General features: G+C 33.0%; 1 protein-coding gene across 1 annotated transcript in view; it reads right to left on the bottom strand.

The window, feature by feature from the left end:
• SEMA3A (semaphorin 3A) overlaps positions 1-12,446 on the bottom strand; it is a gene marked incomplete at its 3' end in the record, with an annotated part of 192,026 nt that overhangs the window by 150,043 nt on the left and 29,537 nt on the right. The gene's annotated exons all lie outside the window — the stretch shown is intronic.

The raw sequence follows: 12,446 nt of genomic DNA, 5'->3' as shown, positions 1-12,446 counted from the left end.
TATTCCATTCACGTCTTTAATCCATTTTGACTTAATTTTAGTGTACTGTGTAAAACAGTGGTGCCGTTTCACTGTTCTATATATCTCTGTCCAGTGTTCTCAACATCTTTTATTTAATAGACTGAATTTTTCCCATCATATACTCTTTGCCCCTTTATCATAAATTGACCATATATGAATGGGCTTATTTCTGGATTCTATTCTGCTCCTTTAATTGATGGGCCTGTTATTATGCCTATAACATGCTACTTTGATTACTATAGCTGTGCAAAATAGTTTGAAATCATAGAAGATGTCTTATTTCCAAGTTTTTTTTTTTCTTCATTCTGAAGATTTCTTTGGCTATCTGGGGTCAATTGTGGTTCCACAGAAATATTATGAATAATTCTTCTATTTCTGTGAACAATGACATTGAAATTTCAATAGCAGATACATTGAATCTGTAGATTGCTTTGGATAATATGAACATTTTGATACTATTTATTCTTTTAATTCATGGGCATGGAACCATTTTCCATTTATCTGTGTCTTCTTCAATTTATTTCATTAATCTCCTCAGTTTTCAGTGCAGTATATGTCTTTCACCTTCTTGGTTAAATTTATTCCTAGGTATTTTATTATTTTTGAGGTAGTAGTAAATGAAATAGTTTTCTTAATTTTCTTTCTGATAGATCATTATTAGTGCATAGAAATGCAACAGATTTTTGTATTTTTGATCATATATTCTGCAGCTTTACTGAATTCATTTATTAGTTTCATCAATTTTGGGGAAAGTCTCTAGGTTTTCTATATATATCATATCATATGCAAACAGAAACATTTCTACTTCTTCCATTCAAATTTTAATAAGTTTTATTTATTTTTCTTACTTAATTGCTGTGGCTAGGACTTCCAATGCTATGCTGAATAAAAGTGGTGAGAGTAGACATCCTTGTCATGTTCTATATCTTAAGGAAAATTTAGCATTTCACTGATTAGTACAATGTTAGCTATGATCTTGCCATTTTGTGGCTTTTATTATGTTACGTCATGTTCCTACTGTTCCTACTTTGTTCTGAGTTCTTATCAGAAATGTTGAATTTGGCCGAATGTTTTTTCTGTATTTATTGAGATGATCATATATTTTCTTTTTTTTTTTTTTTGATGTGGTAGATAATAGAAAAATCAATGTCCTAATGATATGTTGGTTCATACCAATTCATTGGCATTTTATGATTTTTCTGAATACACAAATAAAAGGAGGAAAGTGGGATTATCCTATAAGTAATCTGATTAAAATTAAGTTGCCCTATATACAGCTCTATCCAAATAATAATTTTGCACCAATTATCTGATGGTTCCAAAATATTTCTAAGATTTATTTTATACAGGAAAAAGTATTTTGTATAGAAAAATGTGACAAGATATTTTGTCATATATATATATATTTTTTTTTTTGCCAAATATACTATTTTAAGACTTTTAAAACATACTATATCTAAGATTGGGTACTTTTTAGAAAAGTTATGGGATTGAAGTTAAACCTAATGTGTTCTAAGTTTGTTTTATAAGCCCAAAGAACAACTCAGTGATTGCCTAGAACTACAATAAAAATCTAGTTTGTTAAACATCTTTGCTCTCTTAGGCCCATTAAATAAAGTGCACCTCTGGGGTGCACAAGACAGCAGACACTTGATTCTCCAGACCAATGCAGGGTCCAGAGAATTTATATCAGATGGACAATGACATCTACTTCAGAACCATCTACTTCTTGCTTCTTCAAGAGCGGCCAACAAAGTAACATAACCCGATTTTAATTAAACTTTCCTTTGTAACTCCTCAAAAATGTAATGTGTTTGTTTTCCCCTTTACAAGGCAACAAAACAAAACAAAATACAGATATTAGAATGACAAGTAATAAACATGTAGAATGAAATAGGATCTCCTTTTAATCCCTCTTACCACAACAAATATTCAAAATGAGACTCTCTCATTTTAGCCTAAATGCAAATAACGGTGAAACTTGTCTCTACCTAAGAAGAAAAAGTAAGAGTGCTAATGTTAAGTTTTAACTTAGTTTTTAGTTCAGTGTGAGCAACCAAGAATCTTGTATCTTTATCTATGGTTTTATCTGATTTCTTAATTCTTTCATTTCTTTGGGATACTTGTTTATTTTGCATGTAAATAGTTACAAGACCATGATCTCTGCCAATTACAGTTTTATGAAAATATTGTTATAACTAAATGTTAAATTAAATAATTGAAAATAAATACAATTTATATCTTTAAAATTGGAACCAGTTTATTTCTTTGAAGGCACATGATAACCATTATTTTTTAACTTTCTTTTCAAATTAACCAATTTTTATGAAAATATAACCTATGTACTCCTATCTTTTCAAAATTACTTTAAATGCTCAGATTATGTATTTTTCCATGTCCCTAAGTAGTAATGTATTTTATATAATATTTCTGAGATTTTTTTAATTTTATATCTTTTATTAGGGAATTATTTTTTTAATTAGTTGGCTAGATATCACTATTGATATAACTAGAAAGTGGCAGAAACTGGTAGGATTAGAAAATCTAGAAACAATTTTTGCTTTTATCAACTATAACCACTGTTTTATCATCTCCATTCAAAGGAAAGAAATTACTTCAATTTTTAAGAATCTAGGAATTAGTTGAAAAGTTCATTGCTGAGTCTGTTTGATGAATTTAATGACTTCCACCTCATTTAGTAAATCAGAATCTAAAATATGTTACACTCAACCCTCTTGATAGGCTCTGGAGTTTATCAGCCCTGCTTTGCCACTTCATTAGCTGTCAAGAACGAGTAAGTGATATTGCTATGTAAGTCTTGATTCAGGTAGTTGAAAATGCTCTTGTTGCAAAAGTGCCAATTTTCAACAGACTTCAAGTTAAAAGAGAGTCTATCAGGAAAGGCACATCATCCACATCCACACAGTTGGTTATCATCTTCATAGACATCAAAGAAAAAGAGTGGGTTTGAACTATCAGTGGTTGACTTGTAACATTCAAAAAAAGTACACACATTGATTTAATACACACTGTGGAGTTACCATTGACCTTAGAACTCTTACCTTATAATCATGTGAGGGCAACAAAATTGGAATAAAACATGCATATTTTCTTCTTAAAGGAAGAACCATAAAATATAAAAAGAAACAGGTTTTAATCTCCATAGCTAAATGGATTCTTATACTTGGTCTTATGTTTATGGCCAATCTTTTATTATTTTTTTATTAATTAAACAATGCTATCATGAGCTTTCTCTTTAATGTAGATGAACTCTAGGAGGTTCAAAATATTACTATAGTGAAAATTAATCTTAATTACATAGCCTTTAATTTCTCTATTTTCTACCTTTTTTTCTACAGGTGGTAAACAGAATACCCAATAGGAAAAATATGTTGGTATAAAATCTTAAATATTCCAAACAATAACTTGAAAATATTTTTTGTGACATTTCTGTACATTATATATTAAGAACTGTTGATCCTGCCACTTTGTATAATGAACACAAATGTTAATGACTGAAGGATCCTATGGTAGTGTTTGTTAAACCCTGGTTACCTTTATTGCTCCATGGAATAAATATAATAAAAAATAAAAATAAATAAAAATAAAGGATTCTGTGTGAAAATAAATTTGGAGGAATGCTACATATACTATTTTATAGTGGAAATTCAGTCATCATAGACTTTTCAAGTATAGACTATAAAGATATTTGCTGTTGGAAACTATTAAACTCAGTGTTTTCCAACCTGATTTGACATAGTCTATTTCAAATATAGATACTCTAATTTTCACAGAATATTTAGGGAGATACTGTCACATTAATGTTAAAAATATGACACATAACCTCTGTAACCTACTAGTTTTATAACTATGCATAGCCCTTAACTTCTCTTAACCTCCTGCCCGTCTTTGCAATTTGAGAATAGAAATCCTACATCAGGAAAAAAAAAATATGGTGTAACTCATGAATGATTACCTAGTTATTATAATATAAAATAAAGTAGTAGATGTAATTTAAAATTAATAGATATTATCTACATTGATTATTCTGAAAATGAATGTAGACCTATTCATTTCTTCATGCACTAGTGTTGTCGGCATTTCTTTAAATTTTGGTGAGTGACAATGGTGCAATATCAATGTCCCTTGTGTCAACAGACTACTGAGGATATTTTCAACTTACCTTTAAAAATATAATTTTGCAAATTAAAGAAAAATTATATACTTAATATAAATAATACACTGAGAAATATTATAAAATTAGTGCCATAAATATTTTACATATAATTCATATGAAACTGATTAATAGGCATGTCTGCATAAAAAAACTGGACAGTTTCCTAGATTTTCTAGCATTTCCAGAACTGAAAAGTAGAACATAAGTCATTTTATGTTTTCTGCAGTTTTTTTTTTTTAAAGATTTATTTATTTATTTATACAAGCACTGGGTACAGTCAGAAGCGCGGGAGGCTGAGAGAATTCACCAGAGCCAGAGCAGGGAGCAGAACAGGCAGAGTGACAAAGTACACTGCTGAGGGGAGCAGCGGGCGGCAGGAGAGGTCTGTGTGCCATGTGGGACCCTCGCCCTGTGGCCGGGGATCGAACTGGCGCTGCAGAGGCTGTGGGCAGCTGTGCAGCTCAGGACTCAACTGCTGTGCCACCGGGGAGGCCCCCGTTTTCTGCAGTTTTTTTAAAAAAAAAATTTTTTAATATTGTTTTTAAAATATATCTCTTTTCTGTACATTTTTAGCCAAATCTCCCCTGTAAAATGATACATATTGTATACCAACTGTCTCTCTCCATATATATGTAATATATACATATAATATATGTTATAAAATGGGTTTTCCCGTCTTCCCTGGCAGGGGTGGGGAGCCTTCCCAGAGGTGACCTAGTAGATGAGGCTGACAGGGTCATCTTGGCAGTCCCACAACTGTGGGGACAGACACACATGTGACCATCAGCAGAGACATGTGCATGTCTTCTGATGCTTTGTTGAGCAAGTAGAATGTCCTTCTTGGATAGCCATGGAAGGACCTTGAGCAGACATTTAAAGGGGTGATGGCAAATTTTTCCCTATCCGTAGCCACTCCACCCTCTCCCACCCACTGTAGAATGGGCTAATTGCTCACTGTACTGAGAACACCCAGGCAATGCAGGCAAACCTGCTCAGGTCTCAAAGTCAGGCAGTTCCCCAATCAACACTAGGACGCCTGTCTAGGTCACTACTTAACTGTCCTGTTCCTTCTGGACCCTAATAAACCTGGATCAAATTTTGGGTTCCCACACATGAACGTGTGGGTGCTGCTGGCATCCTAGAAATGGAGAGACCTGCACGCAGGGAGGGGCTACCAAATTCATAGCCACTCTCTGAATCAGTTGGGTCTCTGGGCTATCTGTCTGTTTCCCTTCAACTCCCTGAAGGGGCTTTGTTGCTCCAGAGACATTAGGATCTCCATCCACGATGTCAGTTCCCAGAGCCCTGGGTGAAAGGGGAAGGTGCACAGAGCCTAGGGTGGAGGTGGGCAGCTGAAGAGGGTGAATTATTCTCTACCAGAAAATTGCCTTGGGCTTTCTGGGTCATCTATCCTAAAAAAAAAAAAAAAAAAAAAAAGTTTAAGGATCTGAAATAGGTGTGGGTGAAGGTGGTGCTTTTAAAGAAATTATTACTTTCTGTTAAAATAATATATTCTTATAAAGATATTCAAACAGTAAAAAAGATCAGTAGTTTTTGAAAAGGGGTGGGTGCAGGCGGGGAAAGCACTGAGCATCAGAGGAAGCTGAATCCAGCCCAGTGCTGCTGTGGTTTGGATAACACTGTCCTGTGGAAGCCAGATCTTACAAGTTATACAGAGTCCTACAGCAAAACTCCACAGAGAAACAGGCAAATCTATTTTTATATTTAGAGATATCAACAATCCTCTTCAAATAATTGCACCAGAATGTGTATATATCAGTAAAGAAAACTTAAACCATCTTGACCTAACTGACAATTGTAGAAGCCTTGCACCAAACAAAAAACACAATACACAGTCATTTGAAGTAAACCTACCTCACATTTTGGACCATAAAGCAAGTCTCCATAAATGTAAATAATTCAGCTCATAAAGTATGTACTGTGACTGTGATGGAACTTTTTTCTGTTCTTGATTTATTTCAAGGAAAATTATATTTTCATGCTGAAGCAGCATGTCTGAAATGCTTGCATCCAAATGTCCACCTCTCTTTGAGAGTTGTGGAATCCTTAAAATGACAGTAGCTAGTTTAATTCCATTTGTGTGCAAGACATTACATTTTACAAAAGCAGCTGTTTTTCATGGAATATGTCCAGGTTTCCTCCTCAGGATATAAACCAGTGACCTCATACTTCCAACTCAGGACCTATCTATCAACACTCTTTCCCATGCAGGATTTTCATCATGCAGAGCTCTTCCTATGGTCGATCAGCATTTCCAGGACTACATAAAATAGTGTCTCTTTTAATTAGACTCAAATGTGTTCAACTCCCATTAGATTTTCATAACTTTTTAAAAGTTACTTTAATGTTTCTGGGAGAATTTGGATGAGTTTTAACTTTCATCAACTTTATACCTTCCTGTGCACAGTGTTTACATTTACAAAGTTGGTAGCCTTGTTCTTCCCAAACAATTTGACAAACACACTTCACCTTAAATAGGCCATCTTTTCCTCTTTGGGAATTCACCTTGGATAGATTAGAAATTGCATCAAATTGTATCAAATCATGAATTTATATATTTTTATGCTCATTAGCTTATTTTAATTATGTGAGGAGAATGCAGAAGTTTGAAGGCAGATGTTTTAAATATATTTCACACTAACCAATCTAATAAAACAGTTTTTAAAGAATGTATTCTATTTTTGAGCTCTGCTGAGATTTGTTACTTTTCTTATATTTTAACAACATAATACAATTACTTTCATCTGTTGAGCTTTGCTCTAGGGTTAAGGAAGATCCAGAGAACATAACTTTTGTTCTAAACAGCACATTTAACTTTGCACGGGATTTATGATGGATCTATTGGCAATATTTTCTTTCTTTGTCTGTTATAACACATGTAAAATACCTGCTCCAAAATATATTTCAGACAAACTTAAAAGAAAACGAATGATGTAATGTCTGACTATCCTGAAGGATTTGTTTTTTATATTTCAAATGTTTAAGTTTCTAGATAATTCTTCTCAGTTGGAATTGTATAAATTGTAACACAATCTTATTGTTTTATTCTTTCATTTTCTTATATTATCCTCTGTAATCAAAAGTTACTATTACATGATGTATCAGGAAGGAAAAAATGATGAGGTTTATACCAGCTTCCTGACATGACCAAAGCATACCATTTTTGCTCATGCTCTGAAAACTTTTTGGTTATTTGAATTCAATTCAAGTTTGAGTTCTTCATCTGCAAAGCTTATGGCAGAAAAATAGTCATTCCAAACTGTTCCTAATTACAGGTACTCCTGGAACTCCTGAAAGTATGGCACTTTATAAAATGCTATTATTAGAGCTATGATAGCAATTTTGTCATTCAGTGACTTAAAAGTATCTTCAAAATAATCCCTTAGGGGTTTTAGAAAAACTTAGATTAATGTTGCATAACCAAGTGAGGCACAGAAAAGATAGTTTTATCACACCACTTAGTATTTATTGCTTGGATTGGCTGTGATGGAATTATTTATAAAATACACATTCCAGTTCTACATATGTGGCGTTTCTGTGGGAAAGTTTGTATGTATGTAAGTCTGTATACAGTGAAGATACACATGTCAAGAAGACATGAAATGTATGTGGGAATATTATGTTTTTCACCAGCTGTGTGTTCTGGCCATAGGAATTCTTCCTTATATATTTATTTGAATGGAAGTCACAGTCCTTCATCCTGACCCATAAAATGTTAATTCTTTCAAGACTGTCTCAATTCCTTTTATTAAAGGGATTCTGTACCTTATTATCAAATCTAAATTCTTACTTGCAACTAACTTTTTCAACTTAACTTGGAAAGGCAGAGTTTAAATATCTGTTATGGATGCTGGCACTGATTTAAAAGGCATGTATGGAATCCTTTACTTGTTTTCAAATTCCTAATAAATTAGCAATTAAACTTTCAAGCTTGATATATGTTGATCAAGTGCTCTGTAATTTCAACATCACATGGAATATATGCATCAACAAAAATTTACTCTTTAGAATGGCATTAGAATTGATGTTGATCATTAACACTTTTTGAGTATTAAAACTTCCACTTTTCCTTCATATTCATAACTCTAATTCTCCTAAACCCTTGTAACAATATTTTTTATATGTATGTTTACCTGAAAAAATCAGGTATAGTTATTTAATGTTAACAGTACATTTTTTCCATTATGTAAAATTTTTACATCCTTTGAAGAATCATATTTCATTATTTAGAGATGGATGACACTGCAATTCAGAGCCTTTAGAATGGGAATATGAAAATTCATATATAAGCCTTATTGATAATCACACATTGACTAATGTCTTTCATGGCTATGAAGATCTGGAGAGCAGATCTGCTAGGAAAAAATAATAGGTGGATTTTCCTTTTTCACCTGCTTTGATGGGAAGAAAGAGAGAGAGAGAGAGAGAGAGAGAGAGAGAGAGAGAGAGAGAGAGAGAGAGAGAGAAACAGTGCTGTCTTTTCTGAAGACCTAGCGCATATACTAATTCAAACAATTTTAAAATTCTGATTAAGCTACTTTCAGACTTTAACTTTTAGGGAAATTGATAGAAGAGTGCACAGTTGTTGCAATTACCCAAATTTAGAAAGTCAGTTAATTCCACCCTTAAAAGACATCTCAAACCCACACACACCTTTCAATTGCCACCATTAACAACCTAGTTCAAGACACTCTTCTCTTTCACCAGGACTAATCCAATTGAAATCTAATTTAATTCGACTCGACCATTAAATGCATTGGACACAGAAGAGTCAAGGCAGTAGCTTATTAATTTCTTCCTTCCTCACTACACTTAGTGCTACAGTTCTTTTCTGCCTTAGGTCTTAAGCATATGCTGTAACTTTGGTTTGGAATCTTCTAACCCCTTTCCCCCTCCATTCCATTTGGCTTACTTGAACCTTATGTTTCAGCTTAGTGTTACAATTGCAGTGATGTCTTCCCTGAAATCAAAATCTAAAATAGTTCCCACTATTTTCTCAGGATACCCCATTTGATTTTGTTTATAGAGGACATAAGTGAAGCCATTTTATAATGGGGCCAGAGCTGCCACAGTAGAAAACTGCTTACTCTCTGTTTGTATTAAACCCAAGACCTATGAACTGGCCAAAAGAGCAATTGCTTCTTAAACCATAGTTTGGGAAATCAGTGAGAGAACAGATGTCTTGATTACAAGGACTGGCTACTGTGGGCCTTTTTTTGCTGGAGGATAGAATCAGTCACCTATTATGTATCTCTAAGAATTGTTTAAATTTGTTAACACTAATCAACTCTTTTATTTAATCACATACCTCAAATTTTGCTTTTCTCCCATAGTATTCCCCAACTCTTTTCTTTCTTTGCGTGCATTTTAAGTTTTCTGAATTTGTGTAGCCTGAAATTGAATTTTTTTGATCCTAAATAAATGTTCTTTGCCTTTTTTAATAAATAGCCTCCTAACTTTTCGGTTAATATTTCATAGAATTTATCTTCGTGTGGAAATGTATATTGATTTCATCATGATTATGTTTATTGCCCCTCTCCCCAACTAGATAATAAATGTCATTTGGGTTGTGTCATTTGTGCTTGTGTCTACTGCAAACTCTTCCATATAAAGCAGAGCCTAGAACACTGTAAATTCTTCTAAAATATTGATTGAATAAATTGCATTGAATCAACAAATTGAAGAAAAGTAAGTAAAATGTTATTGACAGTTGTTCTTCCATTGATCAATACTATGGTTGATGCTCTGAATTTTACCTGATTTTGTCCAGATTTTTTTAATTATTTATTTTCTACAGATATAACAATTTTACTAGATCACAGAAAAGAAACTTAGTTGTCATAGATGACAAGTGACTCCCAAATATATAAAATGCCAAAATTCAGACCTAAACTAAAGTTTATGGGCTAATTTTAAAACTGACTTCTCTAAGGGTTTGCTCTTTTAAAAAGTGTCGTTTGACTTGCTGGATCTGTTAAGCAATGCTTTTTAATGATCATTAACTTTTATCATGTTTTTATAGAAAGGGATGGTCTCTTTGACCTGCCTTCCCATCTTTATATAGAAACTTATTCAAATAATCTACCCCTGTGTATGGTGAGAAACCACTTCAGGTTATAAAGTCCAGTATTCGGAAACTCTAATTTATAACTGTCTGATACAGTCATGGTGATACTGAAGGACTATTTCTACACTTACAGAAGTTGCCAGTCCATCTGAAATTGTCAATCAAGAATAGCAAATTTAAAAAAAAATAAAATTCTTACAGTACCTTTTTATTTTACAGTAATTTAAAAGAAATAGGTGATTTTTTAAGCACTGATTTTTACAAATATATTTTTCTGTAAGAAATATTACACATAGATCCTGTTAAATAATAAGACACTTCAGATGCAAAATTCCTACAAAAAGCTCTATCAGTCTACCCTTCCTCTATTTCCAAGGGAGTTGACATAGTAATTGTGGGGGGAATAAAATTAGAACACCACTTCTTCTCACCAGAAAAGCATTCCAACATTAAGGCAATTTGCAGTTTGAGAAGTGCGTTACTTAGTGGTACTATAATTCAATCACAGAATAAACTGTCAAAAATATGGTTAGTTTCTTTTAGCTCTTGATGCAATCTAAGCATTAATGCTTCTAGTTATTTGAGGACTGGCAAGACTCAATTTTACCATTAGCTTTAGGTAATGACTTATGTGTAAGCTGGGTGTGGACAATTGTGTTCTAATGGGTTTTAATACTGTGAGTGTCATAATTTGACCTTTTTACTGTTAGAAAGTCAGAAAAGAAACATTGAAATCATGAGAGTAAGAGTTTCATAATGTGAAAGCAGCAATTTTCACACCAGATGGATAAAAACAGTCATAAAGATTATAAATTGATCTTCAAAATATTTTACTTTTGAAACAATTTATAACTTTTAAACCTCAGGAGATAACTATTAGGTCTTTATAAAATCTAAGATGCTGTAAAATTAGAGTAAACATTTATTCTTAAATAGTGATTCCACATTTACTCTCAGTAACAAAATTGCACCAGTTGTTTGTACTGAAATATGTTTTCATGCAGTAATAGTAAAAAGTTAATATTTACTGTACTTATTTCTACCTTATATCAGGTACTCTTTCACACACTGTATAAATTATTCTTACAATAATTTCATGAGATAGGTGGTGTTATTCTGATTTTATAGGTGCGGAGACTTCTATTTGAAGAGACAATGAAATATGGCTAAAACCTCAGAGCTAGCAAGTATCAAGGTTATCTGAATTTAAATTTCCACAGGCTTCTTATCACTGCTGCCCTTTCTGCTTGCTCCAATAGAATTATTCACCAGAATTAGGACAAAAGTTTATATTTTTGCATGAGTAGGAAAGATACTTAAAGGACAATATAAACTAAAGAATTTATATCATTTCTTTCCCTGCACCCTCTTAACCTCAGAACCATCAGAATGTTTGCTGATGTCCAGTACAAATACACAATCTTTACACTCTAAGCATTGTCTTTCCACAGAAATCGTCCAAGGCACACTCTGGATCCCCAAGTCCTGGCTTGCATTGGGGAAAGCAATGTTGGAAAGTGTTTACTCCACTAAACTATAAAAGCAGTTGACATATCCTGAAATAGGTGACTTGCAGTGATAAGTGAAATGACTTGTTTGTATAGCATGTGTCTTCCCCAACTTTGGAAATGGTAGAATACATCGATTTGTGGAGAGACTGGCTAGGTGTCTACCATCTAATTTTGAAACTGGAACAGAGCAGATGCAGGACAGGCCTGCTCATTCAAATGTAAAATACTTTTACATAATGATTTTTCTTAAGATCAAGAACAGATGCTTAAAATGTTGACAAACCCATTGTGAGGATATAGAAGAATTAATATCTAATATCATTTAATACTATTCATGCTTTGTTTTTCTAGGCCATTGATAAAAGCTTATTATTAAAAATAGCAGCAGTATATTCAAGACCTGCTTGACACAATACTAATTTAATCCAGACTCTAATTCATAACTTAAGAGATTGGCCTAATTAAGTGTATAGTATTTAGCACAAGGTTTTAATTGATCTGCTTGGACTAAAATGCTAATATTTCAAGTCTTATGTTATTGAAAGAGCAAGATACTCATTTTCATGTATTGCCTCCTGGATACTTAAATATTTGAATCATTTATTTCCAGATTGGTGTGCAGAAGCTCCTGTATGAATGGAGTTTGCTC

The sequence above is a fragment of the Talpa europaea genome (assembly GCF_964194135.1).
Source record: "Talpa europaea genome assembly, chromosome: 3".
Taxonomy (NCBI): Eukaryota; Metazoa; Chordata; class Mammalia; order Eulipotyphla; family Talpidae; genus Talpa; species Talpa europaea.
Note: the sequence above shows the minus strand (reverse complement) of the source record. Positions and strands in the feature narration are given on the sequence as shown.